Source organism: Myodes glareolus, chromosome 1 (genome assembly GCF_982192425.1).
Source record: "Myodes glareolus chromosome 1, mMyoGla1.1, whole genome shotgun sequence".
Lineage (NCBI taxonomy): Eukaryota > Metazoa > Chordata > Mammalia > Rodentia > Cricetidae > Myodes > Myodes glareolus.
The window spans coordinates 86,885,559-86,908,207 of NC_142026.1; the positions used below are offsets into that span (position 1 = coordinate 86,885,559).

General features: G+C 48.4%; 1 protein-coding gene and 1 long non-coding RNA gene across 2 annotated transcripts in view; both read right to left on the bottom strand.

Moving 5' to 3' along the window:
• The window catches only part of Bend3 (BEN domain containing 3), a 37,571-nt gene extending 22,479 nt beyond the window's left edge, over positions 1-15,092 (bottom strand). The window contains exon 1 of the mRNA XM_085690914.2: positions 14,758-15,092. The gene's annotated coding sequence lies outside the window, so the exon portion shown is untranslated. The remainder of the gene's footprint in view (positions 1-14,757) is intronic.
• LOC125394502 (uncharacterized) lies at positions 9,370-14,166 on the bottom strand. Its single transcript, XR_015738872.1, has 2 exons — positions 11,518-14,166; positions 9,370-9,615 (listed from the first exon to the last, which is right to left on the bottom strand). It is a non-coding gene; the product is annotated as an uncharacterized LOC125394502 (long non-coding RNA).
• Positions 15,093-22,649: the final 7,557 nt, after the last annotated feature.

The window sequence follows — 22,649 nt, forward strand, 5'->3', positions numbered from 1 at the left end:
GTCCCCTAAGACTCCAACACGAGAACCTCTTTTTCATCCATGCTTACAAATTCTGCCCAGGAAATAAATAAAAGCTGATGGAGGGAGGCTGAGTCTCAATCAACAGAGCTAAGGAGCTAGCACTCCAGGTGCTAAGACAGATAATGGCAACCACATACTCAGTATGCAGTCAGTCCCAATGGAGCTGCGCCAGAGCACCAATGCAAATGGCTTCGGAGAGCCTAACAAAAGCAGCACACAACATCTCATTAACAATTGTATTTCCTGGGGCCGGAGACCGGCTCAGCAGCTAAGAGCGCCTGCTGTTCTTGCAGAGGACCCAAGTTCAGTTCCCAGCACCCAGGTTGGGTGATTCATTATCTCCTAAAATACCAAGGGATTCAATAACACCCTCTTCTGGCCTGAGGGTGCCTTCATGCACCTGTGCATATGCACACACTTACACATAAATAAAAACAGATTATACTTACCAGCTGGGCAGTGAAAGTGCACACCTTTAATCCCAGCATTCAGGAGGCAGAGGCAGGTGGATATGTGAGCTGAGGACAGCCTGGGATACAAAATGAGTTCTAGAACAGCCAGAGATAAACAGTGAAACCCTGTCTCAAAAACCGAAACAAAAGTATTTATCACATGCTAAAATGATATTTTAGACTTGCTGAGCTAAAGAAAATAATTTATTAATTTCATTTTCTTTGGTTTTTTTTGTTTTGTTTTGTGGTTTTGTTTGTTTGTTTGTTTGGTTGGTTTTGGCTTTTTGAGACAGGGATTCTCTGAGTGGCCCTGATTATCCAAACTCACTTTGTAGACCAGGCTGGCCTCGAACTCACAGAGCTCTGCCTGCCTCTGCCTCCCGAGTGTTGGGATTAGAGGCGTGCACCACCACTGCCGCCTGCCTCACTTGTTTTTTAAATTAATTCTATTTACTTATGTATCTGGTGTTCTGCTTGCATATATGTGTACCACACGCACGTCTGGTAACCACAGAGGCCAGAGGAGGGCATCAGATCCCTGGGATTATAGTTACACAAAGCTGTGAACCACCATGTGGGTGCTGGGAATTGAACCCAAGTCCCCTACAAAAGCAGCCTGAGCTCTTAACCACTGAACCATCTCTCACAGTTTTTTGTTTTTGTTTTTTTCAAAACAGGGTTTCTTTGTAGTTTTGGAGCCTGTTCTGGAACTAGGTCTTGTAGACCAGGCTGGCCTTGAACTCACAGAGATCTGCCTGTCTCTGCCTCCCCTAGCGCTGGGATTAGAGGCATGCACCACCTCACCACCCGGCCTCTCACAATTTTTAAAGGCTATTAGACAATTTAAAACTACATCTGAGATCCCATGAGTGTACAGCATGTGTCTAGTCCATCCTTCAGGAGTAGCATGGAGAGGCAACAACTGATTCCAACAACTGATTCAGGTCATTACAAGCACAGTTTTTGTTTCGGTCATGGACCAGAGGAAGTGGGAGCAGAGGGTATCTTGTTGGGACATTTCTACAACAGAGATGTCACTATAGCATCCTGTACATGGGGTAGCCACAGCCTGGCATGTGTCCTGTTCTAGAGGGGATAAATGGAAAGGAGAGGACAAGAGAGACGGCGTCTAGCTGATCTAGCCACATAATTCAAAATTGGTTACCAGGCTAGGCATGGTTGTGCACACCTATCATTCCAGCACTCTGAAGGCAGAGGCAGGCAAGGTCTCTGAATTTTGGGCCCCACCAGCCTGCTCTACACATCAAGTTCAAGAATAGCCTGGGATACCGAGAGACCGTGTATTTAATAAAAAAGAAAGCAAAAAACGCCAGCCAAACAAACTGGCTAATGATAGCAACACTTGCACAGAAGTAGGATTCGAAAGAGTGTGGAAGCAGTGCTGAGTCAGGCATCAGATTTCCCTCCCTGCATTACGACCGCAGAGGACTAAAAGGAAGATTCATTTCAGGTTAAAAATAAGCCCCATTCACAAGGCTAACTCACACTTGAAGAAGATAAAGTGATACAGAACACAAAACATCAATCTTACAGCTCCACTCATTATTTCTGCCAGACAAGTAAACCTTGCATCTAAGCTGGGAGTTCCCTTAGCAGTCAGGAAGGTTGGCAGGGCCAGACTGAAGCTCAGGTATTATTCCCAGCCCAGCCAGGGAACTGATCAGAAAACACACTTCAGGGCACTGGGGTACCCAAGCCTGCCTACTGCCCTTGGAAACACAGGCACACAGTCACATAACCCATTCCCCCCAACTGAAGACAAACTCATGACAGGCTGCCAGAAGCAAGTACCATCTACAAATCAGGATCTTGCTATACAGCCCAAGTTGGCCCTGAACTTCAGGTAGCCTGGCCTGGCCTTGAACTCCATCCTTTTGTTTATCCCCTGGTGCTGGGAGGACAAGCCTGCACTATCAGTTACACGTTTTGTTCTTGGGAGGAAAAGGAGGAATGGAAGGAGGCAGATGGTTTAAGTGATTAAACAGTGATGACGCTGGCCAAGCAACAGTGTTAAAGATGGACAAACTCAGGCAAGGTGGGAGGTGTTCAACCACCACTCTACCCGTCCACCTACTATGTGCCAGTCACACAGGGAGCACCGGGACCTGAAAGGCAGTGAGTAGAAGTCCCTGCTGCTGGTGGAAACTGCTGGAAAGAGTCTTGGTGAGCCAGATGTTCTGAACCTTGAGAAATCATACCAGAATATTCAACACATAATTGTGAAGCCCAGAAACTGACAGTGGAGGAGCAGCATGTGAGCCACCTGTAGGAAGGAGAAACTGAAGGACCCAAGAAGGCTTTAGCAAGAGGTGAATGGGCTGTCCAGCTTCCTGGGCATTCATGACACCCAGAGTCCTTCTGCTCTAGGATGCATCTCCATTCGTAAGCGGATCAACAGCAGAGGCTAGGCCAGTGCAGGAGGAACTCAGTGAATCTCCCACTTGCAAGGCCACGGGAGTTCCTGGTTGCTCTGCGTACCAGCGCGGCCTTAGCCTAGGGTAACTTCAGTCCCAAATCTACCACCACAGAATCCTGAGGCTCAGCATCCCACAGTGAATGAGACGCAGAACCAGGCTTGAAACTGAGTTTGTACCTCCCACCTAGGCAGAGCAGGGGGCAGGGTCACTAGATGCCCTCTGGGAAGTGCTTTTGAGGAACACAATCCCGGCTCTAGACTTAGGTCTTGGTCCAGCAGCAATTGAGGAACCCAAATCTCCTCTGTAGGAAAGCTGTCTGGAAAGCCAGGCGGATGGATACAGGCTTGGAAAAATGACACTTCCCTACCCCCACAGTGAAGGAAGCTTCCAAGGAGAGGTCAGGCAGGTCACTCCCTGCATCCCGAGGCTAGTAGAAAGGAGATGTGTATCACACAGCTACCTCTACTTCCTGGTCATCTGCTTAGTGCAGGTCACATGCTCTCTGTGGGTGGACACAGAAGACCCAGATGCCTAGCATGCCACACACATTCCTTCCAATTGCACTGAAGGTTCTGGAGGAGCCGGAGCTCCCACCACACTCTTCTGCAGCCTTGAACTGAGCAGACTCACACTCCTTTTCAAAACCTTATTTCTCAGCAGACCTTAAATTTAGAATACACATATACATCAACGCACATGCCCGAAACAACTTTCTCCCGAAGGGGCAGCTAGTCCATGTACTTCAGAAATGTCTGAACAAATAGGTAATGCTGTGGGAACTCCTTCAGTCAATACCTTTAAGAGACCACGCCCACTGCAAGGCAAGGGAAAACTTCACAGAGATGCTTGTTTCTGGTGAAAATGTCAAGTTGAACCAAAGTTACAGACCTGTAATCCCAGGATCTTGAGTTCAAGGGCAGCCTGACTAAACCAGTGTTTCTGTTTCCAAAACCACAGTGGAGGGGAGGGGATGTCAGTTAGTGTGGTGTGTGCCTAGCAGCACTAACTCTTAAGTTGGTAGTCCAGCACCACACATCCCTGGCATGTGATGGGGGCCAGCCTGGTCTACACAGCGAGTGCCAGGACAGCTAAAGATACACAGAGAAACCCTGCCTCGAGAAAACAAAACAAAGAGCCAGGCGGCGGTGGTGCACAGCACACCTTTAATCTCAGCACTAGGAAGGTAGAGACAGGCGGATCGCGGTGAGTTTGAGGTCAGCCTGGTCTACCAAGTAAGCTCCAGGACAGGCTCCAAAAGCTACGGAGAAACTGTCTCGGGAGGGGGGAGGGGTGCGGGGGAATAAATAAATCAATCAAATAAACCTAGCATGGTGAACAAGACATGGTGACACATGCCTGAAATCCCAGCATGCAGGATATAAGGATGCAGGAGGAACAGAAGTTCAAGACCGTCCTCACTTAGCTATGCATCTGTATAGCCAATTCAACAGCAGCCTGGGATATGAGACCTTGCACACACGTACACACACACTTACTTCCGAAGCCAGGCATGGTGGCTCATGCCTATAATCAATCTCAGCACAAAGGCAGAGGAGGCAGGTGGAAGAAAGGCTGGGTCATCTACACACAGGGATTTTGAGACAATTCTAGGCTACTATGTGTGTTACATGTACACAGACACATATACATCTACATTGTGAAGACGTTTCTTATATTACCTTGTAATGACTTTATATATTATTATGCTTATTTTAAAGTAACAATCAAAAATTGAAATATTTCCCAGCTTTAGTTTTTGTCCCGCCACTTCTGATTTATTGGAGAGGGGATGTGACTTCAACTTTCAACATCCTCCACATGCTGGTTGGTTTCATGTCAGCCTGACACAGCTGGCATTATCTGAGAGGAAGGAACCTTAACTGAGAAAATCCTCAGTGAGATCCAGTAGTGGTGCTCTCCCTGGGCAGGTGGTCCTGGGTTCTCCAAGAAAGCAGGCAGAGCACCCCGTGGGGAACAAGCCAGTAAGCACCACCCATCCAGGGCCTCGGCAACCACTCCTGCCTCCAGGGTCCTGCCCTGACTTCCTTCGATGGACTACAGTGTGGAAGTGGAAGCCAAGCAAAACCTTTCCACCCCAACCTGCATTTGGTCAAGGTGGTTCATCACAGCAGAGGTCGCCCACCTAGGAGAATCAGCCTCCCAAATCCTGGGACAACAACTGTAGTCCCCGCCCCCACGCCTTCTTTCTCTTTCTGTTTTCTCTTCAACAAAATCTGACTCTGTAGCCTAGACTGATCTAAAATTTGCTTCTTCATGACCATGACCTCTTCATCACGTGACCAAATATTTTATTTATTTGAGACTGAGATTAACTATAACTCTCAAATGCCGAGACAAAGATTACAGTATGTCACCACACCCAGCTGCAAATGATTTTTTACATAGATAGATAGATAGATAGATAGATAGATAGATAGATATTTACATATACTGGTTTTATGTGGGGGGGGCAGAGGTCAACTTGGGGGAACTGGTTCTCTCCTTCCACCATGTGGGTCCCAGAAATAGAACTCAGATGGTCAAGCTTGGCAGCAAAAAATACCTTTAAGCACTGGCCATCAGCAAACTTTTGACAGGCTTTGTGTAGCCCTGATTGTCCTGGAACTCACTATGTCGACCAGGTTGGCTTCAAACTCACAGAGATCCACCTGCTCGGCCTCCCAAGTGCTGGGTTTAAAGGTGTGCGCCAAGCCACCAAGCCGGGTGGTGGTCGCACTTGGGAGAAAGAGGTAGGTGGATCTCTATGAGTTTGAGGCCAGCCTGGGCTACAGAATGAGTACCAGAACCGGCTCCAAAGCTACACAGAAAAACCATCTTGGGGGTGGTGGGGGGAAGGTGTGCACCACTACCGTCTAGGCATCAGCAAACTCTTAACACAGTCTATGAGATCTTTTTTCTTTCAGAGAGAGAGTATTAGCCAAAGCTACTACTAAAAGCAGGGAAATCCGCCTAGGAAGTAACTGTGTCCGTGTCCATCAAGATGGACCATCCGATCTCTCCTACCACACTGGTGTTCTAAAGACCTTGGACTAGACATTTCTATTAGTCACAGGGCCTCAAACACTTGAAACCTCTGAGCCCTACACAGGCCAACAAAGCAAAGGTCACAAGCAGAAAACTGGCAGAACGGGTGAGCACGCACACACGCATGCACACGCCTGCTCTCGCTTCAGTCCATCTGCTCAGTGCCCCAGAGAGCTCTGGCTGTGAAGATGCTGGGGTGAGAGCCCCACCAGCCTGCTAATCACAGGGAAACTGAACTGAAAGCTGAGCGGGACGTGTAAGAGAACAAATGTGCCCGGACCGAGTGGCCTTTGATCGCTGTTGTTTTTTCCACCATACAAAGCGAGGAAGTCAAGGTCTACACATTTCCTAAACAGAAGACGTCCAATGTGAAATTGGCAGGAAGAGATGGGCATTAAATTATGTGTAGAATTCAAATCAATTGTTCATTATAAAGCTACCCAATTAATAGAAACAGACTTCAAAGTTCACTGGGGATATCCCAACTACGTAATTTTAAAAGGCCATAAAGCAGCTGGAGGGAAATATGACAAAATGTTAATTACCTTCAATTAGCGGGATTATAGATGATTCTTCAGATTGTTCCTCTACTTTTCAACATCCTACAGTAAGTATGAAACTCTCTGATACATTAAGTTATTGTTTGAGCACTCTTTTTGTTTTGTTTTTTGAGACAGGGTCTCACTACATAGCCCTGGTTGGCCTGGAACTATGCTGACCACCAGTCTTAGAGATCTGCCTCCCTTTGCCTTCCCAGTGCTAGGATTAAAGGTGAGAGCCGCCCCTCAGCACTACATCGCTCAAAATGAGTTAAATTTCTGGAGAGGAACAAGCCTGCTGGGTGTAGAGTAGGCCAGAGCTCAGCTAGTCATTCACAGGGTTGGGAGCTGGAGAAGGAAATAGTTCAGCAGAGACATGTAGCCTGTGGCCCAGGGGTCACAACGTGAATGTGGCTCAACAAAATAATTTGCAAACTTAAGATATCTGAATTTTTTTCTAAGGATTAATTTATATATACAGTGCTCTGCCTGCATGTCTGCCTGCAGGCCAGACATCTCATTACAAACAGTTGTGAGTCACCATGTGGTTGCTGGGAATTGAACTCAGGACCTCTGGAAGAACAGCCAGTGCTCTTAACCGCTAACCAGCTTTTGAATATATTTTCTTTTTGTAACTTGATTGTGCCTGTCTTCATCATGAACTTCATAAATGCTAATATCACAATATCAAAAGGCTGGATATGCTTGGAGGAAGTGAGTAATTCCCTGGGTGAAAATGTCCTATGGCTGGGTATCTTGGGAGTGATGGAACCGTTAGGTGTGTGTGGTCCTTTCTTTGGACCTCCCTGGGAGCTGAGCACCTGGAAGAAGGTGAGGTGAGACCTAAGCTAAAAGTGAGTAAGGAGAAAGCTATGCAGGAATGTGACTAGGGAAACGGTCCTCAAGAAACAGGATGCGAGATGACGCAAAGCAGGGACACCTCGTGGCAATCCTCTGCCCTCGCTGGACCAGTTTCCTAGTTGGTCACCAGCTTCCCAAAGGACATTTTCCAGTGCTGCCAAGGGGGTATCACAGCACCCATCCTTTATCTGAAGACTGTCTGCCAAAAAAGGACAGATGAGACCCTGTCTGCCAGTCACACAGGACAAGCAGCAGGCCCAGAAGTGGGAAGAACTTGGGGGTTTTGTAAAACTTAAAAGGTTCTACCCCGTTAAATCAGAAACAGCCATGAGGGCTGCCAGTAGGCTACAGTGCAGGTCAAGGGCTGACCCAAGCTGTCCTTACCTCAGGTCAACCAGACACAAATCCTCCTCACCTCAAGGTCTGTTTCCAGATGTCAAGCTATGTACGCACTCACTACCAAATGGGTTACCCTGACAGCAAGAAGTGACTGGAACCCAGTTCCCTGTGACTATGGTTTGATAGTCCCTCACACACAAAAGGCAAAGCAGCGAGAATATGCTCCAATCATTTTCAAGATGATATTACTAAAACAAACTCAAGGATTTGAAAGGCTTAATGAAAACTAGAAGCTTCCTTCCACCCTATCACAGCTGCCACACTGTAAGAACTGGCTTCGTGACAGCGCTCTGCTACAAATCAGAACTCTTACAGGACAGCTCGAGCTGTGTTTGTGTTGCTGGCTTCACATTCCAAGGGTTTTACACACAATCCCCACACCAATCTCAACTGTGTAAGTGGAGACGAAAGGGTCACCCGCTGGACCTCACTTGTCAGACTAGGAGTTAAGAAGGGTTGGGTAGATGTCCAGGTTGACAGACTTACTCCAGCTTTCCTGGGGGACTGAATCAAAGCCTGGTGGTCACAGTACCTAATCCAACAGGCTCAGATGCCTCAACTTGTCAACCAGCCAGAGGAGCCCTCAGATGACCAAAGGAGGGATCGGTGAATCTGCCCATAAGAAAACGAGATCTGGCCAGGTATGGTGGTACATGCCTTTAGTCCCAGCAGTAGGGCAGCAGAGACAGGGGGATCTCTTTGAGTGCAAAACCAACCAGAGCTATAGTCAAGACCCTGATTCAAAAAAGACAACAAGAATTTGGGCTGGCGAAACAGCTCCGCAGTTTGAGGTCAGAAGAAGTCTCAAACTGAAGTTACGGGGAGTTGTGTGATGCCACTGGGTCCTAAGAACCAAACCTGAGTCCTCTAGGAGAGCTATTATCACTCTTGACTGCTGAGCCATCTCTTCAGCCCTGTTAGAGCATTTAATACCCAAACAGTTGCTTTTACCTGCATAACACTTATTCTCTCTTCTGTGAAACTGAACACACCTACCTACCCCACCTCAGAGCTGCACAAAGTGTAACAAGTATAAAGGGCATGGCAGGGATGCAGAGCAGTGTTCTGAGTTTGAGGATAGCCCAGTCTATAGTCAGCGGCCAGCCAAGAATACACAGCGAGACCCAGTCTCAGCAAACAAATGAGAGAGTGCCTGGCATACTGCACTCAATACAATGCCTTAAAAAGTTCAAGGCCAGAGAGATTGCTCTGTGGGTAAAGATGCTTAGCATCCAAATTGAATTCAATTCATGAGACCCTCATGATGAAGAGAGAGGACCAACTCCTTGAAAGTTGTCCTGACCTCCACACATGCATCACGGCATTCAGGCACCTGCAGTCACATAGATATCACACACACACACACACACACACACACACACACACACACACACACACTAAAACAAACTTTAAAGTAACCGTAATTTTTTTTTTAAGACAATCTCATTACGTAGCCCAACTGTCCTCAACTCATGATTCTCTTGCTTCCAGTGCCGTAGGACTGATTTAAAATGCATGTACCACACTTTCCAGCCTTTAGTGATAATTTTTGAGTTTTTAATTTTGGGTTGTTTTCTTTTTTCTTAAAAGAACTGCAAAGTTAAAACGAACGTCTTAAAGTTTTACAAAGTTTATTAATTTTCTTCCAAACGAAAGAAACAAGCTGGAGTGAAATGAAATCCAATGTCTTCCGCGAGGGCTGGAAGCCGGTTCCCATGCCATCTGCCCCCATGGGGTTTGTCCTGGGTTCACAGGTCGGCTGAGAGCCTCTGCGCTCTCAGAGTCGGCACTCTTGGCAGCGGTGTCCTACCCATGGGATCTGCAGGACATGTTTGCAAGCTCTTCTATTTTTAGTCACATCTGCAAATGCAGTTTGAGAAACACCAGTCCTTAGAAAACCAGAGCAATTGCCCCTGCGCTGTCCTGAAGCTGTAATGTCACCGCCTTCCTTATGTAGTCAGCACACCACCTCATCTTCCAGCAGACAAGGAAGCACAGCCACACACTCCTGCTTGCTCCTGCTTGCAAACCACATGCCGGAGGGTCACTGTAACCCGGACGGTCCCTGAGCTTTCTGGATCCGCCTAAATCTTTCTAACAGGCTCTGCTTAGGGTCTCTTTAGCCTCAGGAGAACTCGCCCTCAGACCTGGCATCCTGAAGCTGGCTCCCGGAGGGAAGGACAGCATGCTCCAGCATCCACTTTAGGGCTGGACAAAGGGGCCTCACTTTCCTAAGGGACAGAGGCAGAGTCTTCTTTGTGTTGCCCACTGTTTCAAGTGTCCCGTCTTGGGAGCACATGAGCTAATTAGTGTTCTGGGCACAGCCTGGCTGCTCCAGGCAAGCTTCAGTCCAGCACTTTACTAGCTCCATGCTCAAACCAACAGCCCTTGCACACGAGTGTTCTATGCAGTTGGCTTAGTGACCTCTGACGAACAAAATCAGATGGGCAAAGGAGAAAGGGCCACTGGCAAAAACCAGAAACCTAGGAATATGGCTAGACTGGGATATCTGGGGTAGGAGGCCAAGAGCGGCTAGCTCGGCTACAGAGAGAGACTGTCTCTGCTGGAACCAGGACAGCTGGTGGTCGCTGACTGCCATCCCAGCACTGAGTAAGCAGAGGCAGGGGAATCACGGGTTCTCACACAGGCTGGCCTACACAGAAAGACCCTGAAAAAGAGGATCTGAGGCACAGGCCTGTCCAGCTGGGCTACAAGACAAGACTCCGTTCTCAACTCTATCCCCCAAATCAAACAAGTGAGACGGATGCTGTCAGAGAGCTGCTGAGGAACTCCAGCTCTAAAGCAAGCCTGCGGAGACTGCTTTTCAGACAGCTCTAACTAACATGCCGTGCACGAAGCACCACTCCAGAAAACAGCGCCCTGCTTAACACACTAGGGACGGAGCGCGAAAACGCAGTGCTCTTGGCTTGGCTTGTGTGCGCCTCGGCCCAGAACTCACAAGCTTTGGGCAGAGATGATGTTCGGAGATAGAATATTGGAATCTCAAGAAGGGAAGGAAGGCACTTGTCAGCTCTGGAAAAGGACTGGAAACAACGTGATGCTCACAAAAATCAAAAATATTCGTTTCTGTCAATATACACTGGGTGGGAAAGGGGGAAATTTATCATCTAGGACAGGAGAGATGGCTGAGCAAGTAAAGGTGCTCGCCAGCACACCTGACGACCTGAACGAACCCACATGGTGGAGAGCCGCCCCATCTGCACCATCAGAGTTCCTGGGCACGAGCACACATAAATACACAGTAAGGTATTTTATCATCTAGAAGTGAGGGTACTCACACCTATAATCCCAGCATTTGCAAGGCTAAGGCGGATCAAGAGTTCAAGGTTATATTTGGCTGTACAGTGGGTTCAAGGCCAGCTTGGACTACCTGAAACCCAGTCTCAATAAACAAAAACACTCAAACAGGTTTGGTAGCACACTTCCATAAACTCAGCACTCAGGAAGTAGTGACAGGAGGAATGACACAAGATCCGGGCAGTTGGTTTATACAGCAAGTTCCAGGCCAGCCAAGGGCTAGAAAAGACAGCATGAGTGTGTCCCTCTAAACACAGCAGCAAAGTTCGGCTGCTCAAAAACCAATGCCCAGTTATGTTTGTCAGTAATAGGTCTAGTCTGATTAGAGTGGCGTCCATGGCAGGGTCTCACTTATCCCTCCCCCCCAAAAAAAACCTTAAATAAATCATCATTCCCTGGACAAATTATTGCTGGTTGGCTACCAACCTTCATGTAACAACTTGCCTGGCATATTTGAAGTGTTGGTGCCAATACGATTCCCGAAAGCCTGCTGTTGCCTTCCTATCACTTCAAGGATTTTTTTTCAGGCAATTCTAAAAAAATCAGTAGATAGGACACTCAAACAAGATCTTAAATTTTCACCCAATCAAACTTCTGTCAGGGCTGAGTCCAATTCTCCTCTTCCTAAATAATATTTTGCCAGCACCTTTCCTTTGGTGCCAAAAAGGTTCTCAGATAGATAATGTGTCAATCTCTAACAGACTGGTGGGAAACGGTTACTCTCTCCAGGCTCCTAACTGCTCTTTCATCTTGTGTGTGTGGAGAGAAAAGAACAGTAAGCCTTCCTGTTAAATAACTTCAAGAGATGGCATATCTGACACGGGCACGGTACACTGTGAGCATATAACCCAGGCCTAGGAAGGCAGAGGGACACAGGGCATGGTGGCCCACACCTTCAGTCCCAGCCTGGAAGTAGGGGGAGGGGTTGACACCAACCAGACAGGTGAATCCCTGAAGAAGAAGCTAGCCTGGTCTACAAAGCAAGTTCCAGGACAGCCTGGGATACAGAAAAACCTTTTCTTGAAAAACAAAACAACCAAACAAAAAGGCAGGAAGACCAACCCAGTCTGGGATATGTAGTGTGAGATGTTTCAAAAAGACCACCAAACAACAACAACAAAAATGCCAGGAGTGGTGGAAAACACCTTTAATATTAGCATTTGGGAGGGCTAGACAGGTGGATCTCCAACAGTTCAAGGCCAGCCTGGTTAAACAACAAAGCTCCAGGCTTGTCAAAGTTACTTAGTGAGACCCTGTCTTTAAAATACAAATAGTAAAATAAGCAAAAAGGAAAACAAAAACCACCTCTGATAAAGCCCATAATGGGTGACCGGTATTAATGAGACTGGCAGGAACTTTGATAAGATTTTTTTTCTTTAGGTTTTTTGACAAGAGCCTTTACTTGTGGAGCCACTTAACTGGTCTGCTAACAGATTCTTAAAAGTCCTGGTGCTACTTGTTGATTTCAATGCCCAGGAACTCACACTACCCAACCAACAGGAACTGGCAGCTGTGACCCCATCTTTTCCCCACCTCCATTTCAAGAGAAGTCCTCCATTCATTTGGACATTTACTACTCACCTACAAACTTACCAGTCCTGAGCTGGTCTGATAGAAACATAATATATAAAATTTGAATATAAAAGTTTGAATCCCCACCCCAGAGTCAGGGTTTTCCTGTGTAATAGTCTTAGCTGCCTTGAAACTTGTAGACCAGGCTGGCCTAAACTCACAGAGATCCACCAGCTGCCTCAGTCTCCTGAATGCTGGAATTAAAGGTGTGCTTCACCACCACCACCGGGTATCAGATTTTTTAAATTTTAACATACTCATTTGGGGACTGGGGATGTAGCTTAGTTGGTAGGGTGTTTGCCTGGCATTACTGAGGCTCTGGTTTCCATCAAGCACCACAAAAATTGGGTCCAGTACTGTATACTTGTAATCTCAATTTGACAAGTGAAGTAAAATCCGGAGCTCATCACCCAGGTCTACAGAAATTTGAGGCAGCATAGGTCACAAGACTGTCTCAAAAAGGAAAAAAAAATCCTGCCCAAATCCTAGTTACTCAGGGAAGCCGAGGTCCTGTGAGTGGTACAAAACTGTAAACTAGGGGCAGAAGAGATGGTTCAGCGTTTTAGAGCGCTTGCTTATTTTTGTTTGTTTGGTTTCCCGAGACTAGGTTTCTCTGTGTAACAGTCCTAAGTGTCCTGGAATTAGCTCTTGTGGACCAGGCTGGCCTCGAACGCACAGAGATCCACATACCTCTGCTTCCCGAGTGCTAGAAACAAAGGTGTGCTCTATAAGCGCCCGGCCGCACTTGCTGCATGGGTTGGGTTCCCAGCACCCATGTGGCGACTCACGACCGTCTGTAACTCCAGTTCCATGGGATAACGCCCTCCTCTGACCTCCGGGAATATGAGACGTGCATGTGGTGCACACACATACATACAAGCAGTAAAAACACATAAACGGAAAACATTAAAAAAAAAACCTAAAAATTATGGGTGGATAGTCACAGGAAGAGAGAAACTGCAGGTATGGAAGTAGGACAGGACAACCAAGAACTCTGTCTTACTTGGACAAACCAAGCTTGCCACAAAAACTCCACTCGCCTCCGTTTCCTTAAGTCTTTAGCTTTCTGGCACCCTACCCTCTAACTCGTGACGTGTTATTTGCAGAAAAAGACTCAAAAATAGTTACTTTGAAAAGTTAAGTTTTCTGACTCCCTAATTCCGAACATGTTTGGCTGGCCTCCACCTCCAAAATTATCCCAAGTGGACCACCTGAGTGATCAAACTTCTACTTCGGTGAAAACTTAAAGCAAAAACCCCAAACCCGCAGAACTCTGTCGCGCCCGTGCCGGTACACAAGGCCCTCCACAACCCGGCCCCGCACAGATCCGATCGCAGGTAGAGCCAAGTCCGCGTGGGAAACCTCCTCGATCGGAGCGGGGAAGAAGTCACGAGGAGGAGGGCGAGCGCCCGGGCCGGCTCTGCCGCCCTCCAGGAAGGCCTCACGCCAGCCGGGGTGCACACCCAGGGCGCCGCTGGGCCCGCCTCCAGCCGGGCAGCGGGAACCACGGAGCGCCGTGGAAAGGCCCGGGAGGGCGTCGCGCCCCCTAGCGGCGGGGCTCGCCCCACCCCGCGGCCGCCCTGCGTCCGGCGGCCTCGCTCCCTCCGCAGCCTCCCCGGGGCAGCTTCCCTCGGAGCCGCGGCTCCCGGGCCTCCCGCTCCCCGCCCCCCTGCTCCCTGCGACCGACACGCCGCACGGTCCCCGCCACAGGCCGGCCGAGCGCGAGCGTCCCGGCGTCGCGCAGCTTCCCGGCGGCCCTGGCCGCTCCATCGCGGGCCCGGCGGGGGTGGAGAGCCGGCGCACGGCGCGAGTGGGGCCGGCCTGGTGGCGGCGGCGCGGACCGTTCCACCGCGCGTCCCCCCTCCTTCCGCGCCCGCCCGCCCTCCCTCCCTCCCCGGCCGCGGCGCGCGTGCTCCCGGAACGCCATGGAGTCGCGGCGTTCCGAGCGGGCACAAAGGGGCGCGCGGCACAATGGGCGCGGCGAGCCCGTGGGCGCCCGCTCCCCTAGCCCGGCACACACACACACACCACACAAACACACACACACACACACACACAGCCGCTCCGAGACGGCGAGCCGCTCTCAGGCGGCCCGCGCCGGCCCGCACTCACCTGGGACGAGAGTTGTTACTTTGCGGAGCGGGTCCGCGCCGAGTTCGGGCGCCACGTGCGGGGGGCGGGCGCGCGGGCCGCAGTGGGGGCCGAGCGCGCAGGGCCTGGCCGGGGCGGCCCCGCCGACTGGCTGGGGGCGGCGGGCGGGCGGGCGCCGTGTATTTTCCCCTCTCTTTGTGTGTGTCCGTGCGCTGCGCTCTCGCGTGACGTGACGGGACTCCGTGTGTCATTTCCGCACAAGGACACAGGAGCCCCCGCTGCAGTGGAACCTCAAGCCCTCCGCCCCCACCGCGCCGCCCCTCCCCCTCAGCGGGGCACACGCGGGACCGGCGGCGGCGGCGGCAGCGCTCGGGCGTGAGCGACCGCGGCGGGGAGCTGGGGCGCGCTGCGGGGCGGGCGGGCGCGCTCGGCCTGCTCCGTGCGGCTCCACGTGGGCCCGCGCCGGCTGCCGGGCGAGCACGGCGGCCCGCACCCACGGGAGAGCGGCCCGCGGCATTCTCGGCTACGTGTTTGCCCGGCCCGAGCGTGGCCCCGATACCTCTTTCTCTACTTTTTCTCTCCCCCCCCCAACTCCGGGGAGGGCGGGCGGAGAGGGGGAGCGGACGGCGCAGCGCGGCGTGTCTTCTCCGCCCGCGCCTCCCGCATTTGGGGCAGGCGGCGGCGGCGCTGCGCTCTCGCGCGGACCTTCCCGCGCCCCGCCGGGCACAAAGACTTCGGGGCGCGCTGCTCCCCTGACCCTAGTCCGCGTGGAGTCTGGGGGGCACACTGCAGAGCGACCCCCGCTCTGGGGCTCGCTGGCCCTGGCCACTCCCCCGGCGGGGTGGCAGCCCTCGCCGGTAAAGCCCGAGCTCGGAAAGCCCAAGTTGTGCGACTTGAGGCTGCGGAGTGAAGCACGCGCTCGCGGACCCTCACGCCACACATTCAGCCCCACGGGAAAGCAAAAAAACTTCGGGCGCCAACTCGGTGTACCCCGACCATCTGTTAGCCTCCCCGGCTGTGGATTCCAAGTTGATAAAACATGAATCCGACCCCTCGCTTTCCCAACTTTAGGGTGGGTGGGGGTGGGTGAGAGAGAAGCCCGAGTCAACATATAAACCGTGTGCGTAGTTTAGGTCAATAATTTAGAGTAAGAAATAGTTTGGTATTCCTTTAATTTGCCGATGGAAAAAAAATGTATAAAAAGACATGCAAATGACCCCATCTGCTGCCCACAGCTGACTGGCTGCGAGAGAGGACCATGTGGCCCGGCCGGCGCGGTCAGTGAATAGGTAGAATGGATTTGAAAAGGACGCACATGCTGGCTCCTAGCTACCCAGTCGCCGCGAGGGTTGGAATTAACGTGTAGTCAGGGATTACCCTGTCTGCCAGACCACACCAATGGGAATTTAGTCACTACGCAAGTTGCTCCCCTTCTGGTTTGAAATCTAATGGCACAGAGTTGAGTTCTCGAAGACCTTTGAGGAACGTTCTGGAGCTGTGTTTGGGTTGCAGCCGTGAAGAAGTCAGTGCTAATTGCTATGCAAAATTAGCTAGCAGCCGGGAGAAAGGAGCCCAGCATCCTAGGGGTGCTTTTTTATTAGAGAATCTATACGTGCTCGGTGTCATTCACAACAGGATGATGAAAAGAATGGGGCCGAGATAGCAGCTCTTCAAATTCAAAAGGCATGGGTCGCCCTATCTACATTTAAAATAGGGTGGAGGGAGGAGGGGAGGGGGAATGGTTAATTTATACATTCCCGGGAGACAAAGTGGAAGCCCTTGGATTTCCGTAGGGAACTTGACTTTTGCACTTGCGCATTAAATAACACGTCTGATACAGCGCTTCCCTCGACTGCGTTAACAGAGGCAGCAGCTGATTCTCACCTTCAGTTTAATGTGACAGAAGCGGAATTGTAAAAGGAGATGTTGTGTCTCATTAGTTCAGTTTTCTAGGATTTCCCGGGAGTCAGGAACAGTTGAAAGTAGCATTTAAGCCCTCTTTGCATTTAAACTACTCGGTCGTGTTGCTTTAAGAATGTAAAATTACCCTGCTCAGTTTTTAGAAAGACAGGATTTATGGCTAGTCACTCACCGTGAGAGCCCGGGTATCTAAGGAAAATTCAGTAGAAATTATTTCTTTGTTCCTAGTGTGAGACACCTAAGCGTTTGTCAAACACAACTGTTGTTTTTCTGTTGTTAGTAAATAGATCTCGAGGTAAATCCTTAACTTAATCTGAGTTCGAATACATTGGCAGTGGTTCTGCAGTACTGTGTTGACAGTACACTCTGACAGTAGGTTGTTTGTCCCAAATTACCAGCAGAACTGTCCTGGTGGCGTTCACACCTGCGACCTGACACTTCGGAGACCGAGGTGCTAGGATGGTTCTTTAGAAAGCACCAGGCCAGACTTCACTACACGGCAAGATCTTGTCTCAAAAAAACAAAAAGTAATGTCTTAGAAGAGGGTGTGGGAAAAGAATGAACAGAAGTGGAATTCATTACTGTCTAAGGATGAAAGTTTTTGTTTGGGATTTTTTTTTTCTTCTCGTGTATGTGTTTGTGGAGTGCCTGAGGTCAGAAGAGCTTGAATTAGATGCAGTTTTCGGTCATTGTTTCGTGAACATTTTGTGTTTGGGGTTTTTTATTGTTATTCATGAGTATGTATATGCCACATGTGGGGGGGGTGCTTGAGGAGGCGGGGAGAGCTGGAGTTTTAAGCCATGGAATGTGGGTGCTAGAATAACTCCGGTCCTCTTGAAGAAGAGGGAATGCCCATACACACCAAGCCATTTTTTCAACCCTGTATATCCATGTGCGTGCATGTGTATGTGTATGGAAGAAAAATAATACAAATAGATTGAAATGTCTTGAACTTGTTGCAACAAAAATAAATATTTGAAAAATAAATTTGAATGGGGCATAGGGGTGCATGCCTTTAATACCAGCCTTCAAGAGGCAGTGGGAGGCTCTCTGTGAGTTCAAGGCCAGCCTGGTCTAAAGGCCAGCCTGGTCTACAGACCAGGGAGCTCCAGGGAAGCAAGAGCTTCACAAAGACATCTTATCTAGAAAAAAAAAAAAAAGCAAAACTAAACATTCACATTATTTTTAAAAACAGAACAAATACTCCAGGCCTGCAGTTAACCCTACCACTAAAAGGTGGGGAAAGTAAGACCATGGTTAAAGGCCAGCCTGGGCTACATTCGTAGAGTACCACCAGGCCACCCTGGCTATGAGAACTTGTCTGAAAAAAAAAAAAGGAAAAAAACCTACCTGATTTCTGGGGTATCTGATTGATTTGGAAAATAAAATCAAACATTATTTTATTGTGTTTGACTTTGTGTTGGTACGTTGAAGTACCAAGTGCCTGCAGAGCCTACAGCCACCAGAAGAGGGGGTTAGAGCCCCTGGAACTGGAGTTACAGAACAATGTTATGAGCTGCCTTGCAGGTGCTGAGCTGCCCCCCCCCCCCACACTTTTGTTTTGTTTCGAGTCGTGGCCTCACTCATCTCTGGCTGACCTGGAACTGCAGACCAGACTGCCTCCAGCTCAGAGATTCACCTGCTGGCCACCGTACCTGTGAATTTGAGAAGTTTTATCTAGAAAACTTTTTGTTGCTAGTTTTTTGAGAGAGACTCTTACTATCCACAGGCTAGCACAGCATGACCTTGATCTTCTGACCCTCCTGCCTCTACCTCCCAAATCCAGAGACTATAAACCTGGGTCATCACACCTGACTATCTTCTTCACATCCCTGGAACTGGGGTTTGAACCCAGGGCTCTGGGTACATGCTAAGGAGGTTCTACCACTAATCTTTTTCCAGTCTCTCATTTTACAGCAAGGGGCAAATTGCTTTCTTGGCCATGTAAAACATGATATGGCATCAGACAGAAAATGGAAACGGGAAACTACACAGCATTTAGCAAAGAGCAGGATATATATGCATGACTATATATAAAAATAATAATATATATATGTAACTAAAAATGGTGTACATTAGGTTTCAGAGAGCTTTAATTGTTATTCTAGGTTTTTAAATCATTGCTAAAATGTATTTATATTTGCCAAGAAAATATTTAGTGGGAATTTTTTTTCTTTTTGTAGTTAAGTCTTAAAACAACACAACGTATTTTTCTGTTCCCTGTGAGACAGTTCCTTTATTTCTTGCCTGCTGCATGTATAATTTTGCCAAGTCTTCAACTTCAAACCGAAGATCCAGATTCTGTGATTGCTCACAATGTGAGGGGAATTGTATTAACTTTATCAAAAAGACACACCTTGAGACTTAGCCACAGAGTGATAAGAGGTAGGGAATTCGACCTTTAGAGGAATGATGGACAGGTGTAGGGCACATCACTATTTAATGTAGGAGAACTTGCTTTGGTGTTCAGGGCTAGGGATAGAACCCAATGATACCTGAGAAATCCGGGTCCCTTCTCGGATTGGATTCTTAGTCTCATTAATAAAATAATTTAAGAACAGACTGAGCTGGGCACAGCAACAGCTGAACCCCTCTCTATGAGTGTGAGCCAGCCTGGTCTACATGGTGAGTTCTAGAACACTCGGGGCTACACTGGAGAGATCCTGTTTCAAACTAAACAAAAAAAACCAGGCTCAAATGAAAGCCCAAGGACAGTTTCAGTAGAGTTTAAGAGAAAAGCAGCAGGGCAAGCAAATCTAGAGAGGAGAAAAGGACAGGGAAAATCCATGCTGTTTAAGCTGGCCTGGAGGCCATCCGCATGGCAGACGTACAACCATACTGGAGGGGAGCGCTGGAGAAAGGAATCCCTGAGCATCCCAGCTGTAAACTTGCTGGACAGGAAGAGAAAAGGTTGCATCTTTCTGAGTCAGGATCAGGAGGATGGACAGAACCAGTGAGCCTCTCACGACAACCTCGGGGTAGATGGTGGTGTCTGCAGGACGGGTAGAAACACTGGAAGGAGAAGTGCAGTCTCTCACTAAGGGATAATTTTCCACCTGCTCTAGCGTAGCCTAGGGTGAACCTGCCTACCTAGGGAAACTCCTTCCTGAGGTTTGGTTCCTTGGCCAGGTGACTGACCCACCCATTTGGATTGTTAGATCTCCACCCATAGGCCAGAAATTCTAGACTCTTGACCAGGAGTGTCCCCTTAATGGCCTTTATTGAAATGCAGACAGCAGGACTTTGTACACGTTAAGCACATGCTCTCCCAACGATCTACAAGTCTTACCACCAAAATGAGATTAGGAAAGAAGATACAAAAATAACTTCAGCTGGGTGCTTTCTTCATGAGTCGGACAAGTACTTGAGGATTTCCGAGAGTCAGGTTCTCAGCACCTAGCTCAGCTATTGGGCTCTGATTTTAATTGATTCCTCGTTAGCACACTGCGATTCTCAGGGTTCAACACTGTGAAGAATAAACCCTGCTGCAATTTCAAGCCCTTGAGAAAACAAGTGCCAATCCGAACTGGAACTCATTCAGAGCCCAGAGTGCTGCCTGGAGGCACTACAGCCACCAAGGCCCTTGTGCCCGGGGGATGCCCCAGGACCTACAGGCAGGCTCCCCTACACTGATCACAGAGCTGCAAGGACAGGCAAGAAACGAGAGCCAGAGGAGAAGGGCTTCCTTGCCAATCAAACATACTTAAAAGGGGGAAAAGCGGGTAGGGGAGACATGTATATGTTGATTGGTAGGAGTTTTTGTTATTTGCTTGTTGAGATATTCTTGCTGTATGGCCCTGGCATCCTGGAATTTGCTATGCACCCCAAGTTGCCCTCAAATTCAACACAATCCCCCTAAAGGACATTATAGGTGTGTGTCAGCACACCTTACTCGTGGGACAATTTTTTTTTCTTGAATGATTGATTTTGTTTCTTTTCCTTCTTTTTTTCTTTTCTTTCTTTCTTTCTTTCTTTCTTTTTTTTTCTTTTTGATTTTTCGAGACAGGGTTTCTCTGTAGCTTTTGGTGTCAGTCCTGGAACTAGCTCTCTTGTAGACGAGGCTGGCCTCGAACTCACAGAGATCTGCCTGCCTCTGCCTCCCGAGTGCTGGGATTAAAGGCCTGTGCCACCACTGCCTTGCTTCTTTTTTCTTTCTTATTTGGTTTTTCTGTTTGTTTGTTTTTGTTTTTTGAGACAAAGGCTCATATAGTCCTAATTAGCCTCAAACTTGCTACTTCTCCAAGGCTAGCCTTGAACTTCTGATCCTATTTACTGTACCACCCAAGTGCTGGGATTATTTTGTGTACTACCAATGCTGGCCATGTCAACCATTATTTTAAAGTTACTTAAACAGGCTGTGAATGGCACAGGCCTGAACTATTAGAAGGCTGAGGCAGGAGGATCATTTGAGACCAGTTTAAGATAAAACTAGGCAACATAGTGAGTGCATGAATGGATGAATAGATAGGTAGATAGATGATAGATAGATAGATAGATTAATAGATACATAGGTAGATAGCTGATTGATTAATAGATAGATGATAGATATAGATAGATTGATTAATAGATAGGTAGATAGATAGATGATAGATTGATTAATAGGTAGATAGATGATTGATAGATAGTAGATAGATAGATAAATGGATAGATAGATAGATAGATAGATAGATTAATAGATAGCTGATTGATTGATTAATAGATAGATGATAGATAGATTGATTAATAGGTAGATAGATAGATAGATAGATAGATAGATAGATAGATAGATAGATAGATAGATTTTATGTTGTGGATCCAAAAGCTAAATGAAAACTACTGAAATGACTCATGGCTGCCCCGAGCTGCCCCCAGGCCTGTAAAGAAGGAAAGAGTTGACTACTACAACGTGTTCTCTGACATGACCGCTGTGGCACATGCTTGTGTACATGTCTGTCCTCTCCTGCCATGTGTTGTGGAGCTCAAACTCAGGTTCTCAGGCTTGGCAGCAAGTGCCTTTACCTGCTGAGCCATCTCACTTTGTTCCCCCAACAGGGCCCACGAGGTGACTCGGCACTCGGGAGGTAGAGGTAGGCAGATCTCTGTCAGTTCGAGACTAGTCTGCTCTACAGATTGAATTCCGGGACAACCAGGGCTGTTTCGAAATCCTTCCCCCCAAAAATGTATATGTGTGTACAAACACATGGCAGAAATGAAACCAAAAGCTGGGCTTCATTCACAACCATGAATCCAGGAGGCTGAGGCAGGAAGATGGGTGTGACTTTGTGGCCAACCTGGCTGCTACACAATGAGTTATAAGCCACCCGAACTATAATGAGACCCTGTCTCCAAAAATAAGACGTAAAACGAGTTAGGTGTGGTGGCACACAGTTCAGAGTCAGCCTGGCTTACATAGCCAGTACAGGACAACCAGGACTAAGTAGACAGACCCTGTCTCAACCCCCCCCCCCCCCACAAAAAGAAAAAACCTAAACTAGCATCAAATCTGGAGAAACACTCGGGCTGCGTACACAAGGAGGCTCAGTCTGATCGCTTGAACTAGCAACTACTGAAATTCAGTTAGGGTAACCTTGTCTCAGAAAAAACAAACAAACAAACAAAAAACAGGAAATTAATTAAGTGATACATACTAAGGTGTACTCTGGAGGGTTTTTTTTATAGCTATGCAATAGTTTCAGCATTCTGTTGAATGAAAGGAAAGTATTGATTATATGCAGTGTGATCCAATTTAAAAAAAGAAAACAACGAAACCAAACAAGAACCAGTTGGGGTGGCAAGAACCATCATTCCTGCTCCTTGCAAAGTTGAGGTAGGAAGTTTGCTACAAGGTGGAAGCTAGCTTGGACTACAGGGAAAACTCTAGCTAAGGACAGGAGAAGAGAAGAGGGAGGGGAGGGGAGGAGAGACAGTAGAGAAAGAGAAAAAGAGAAAGAAGAGGAGAGGAAAGGGAAGAAGAGGGAGGGGAAGGAAGGGAGGGAAGGATAAGAGAGGAGGGG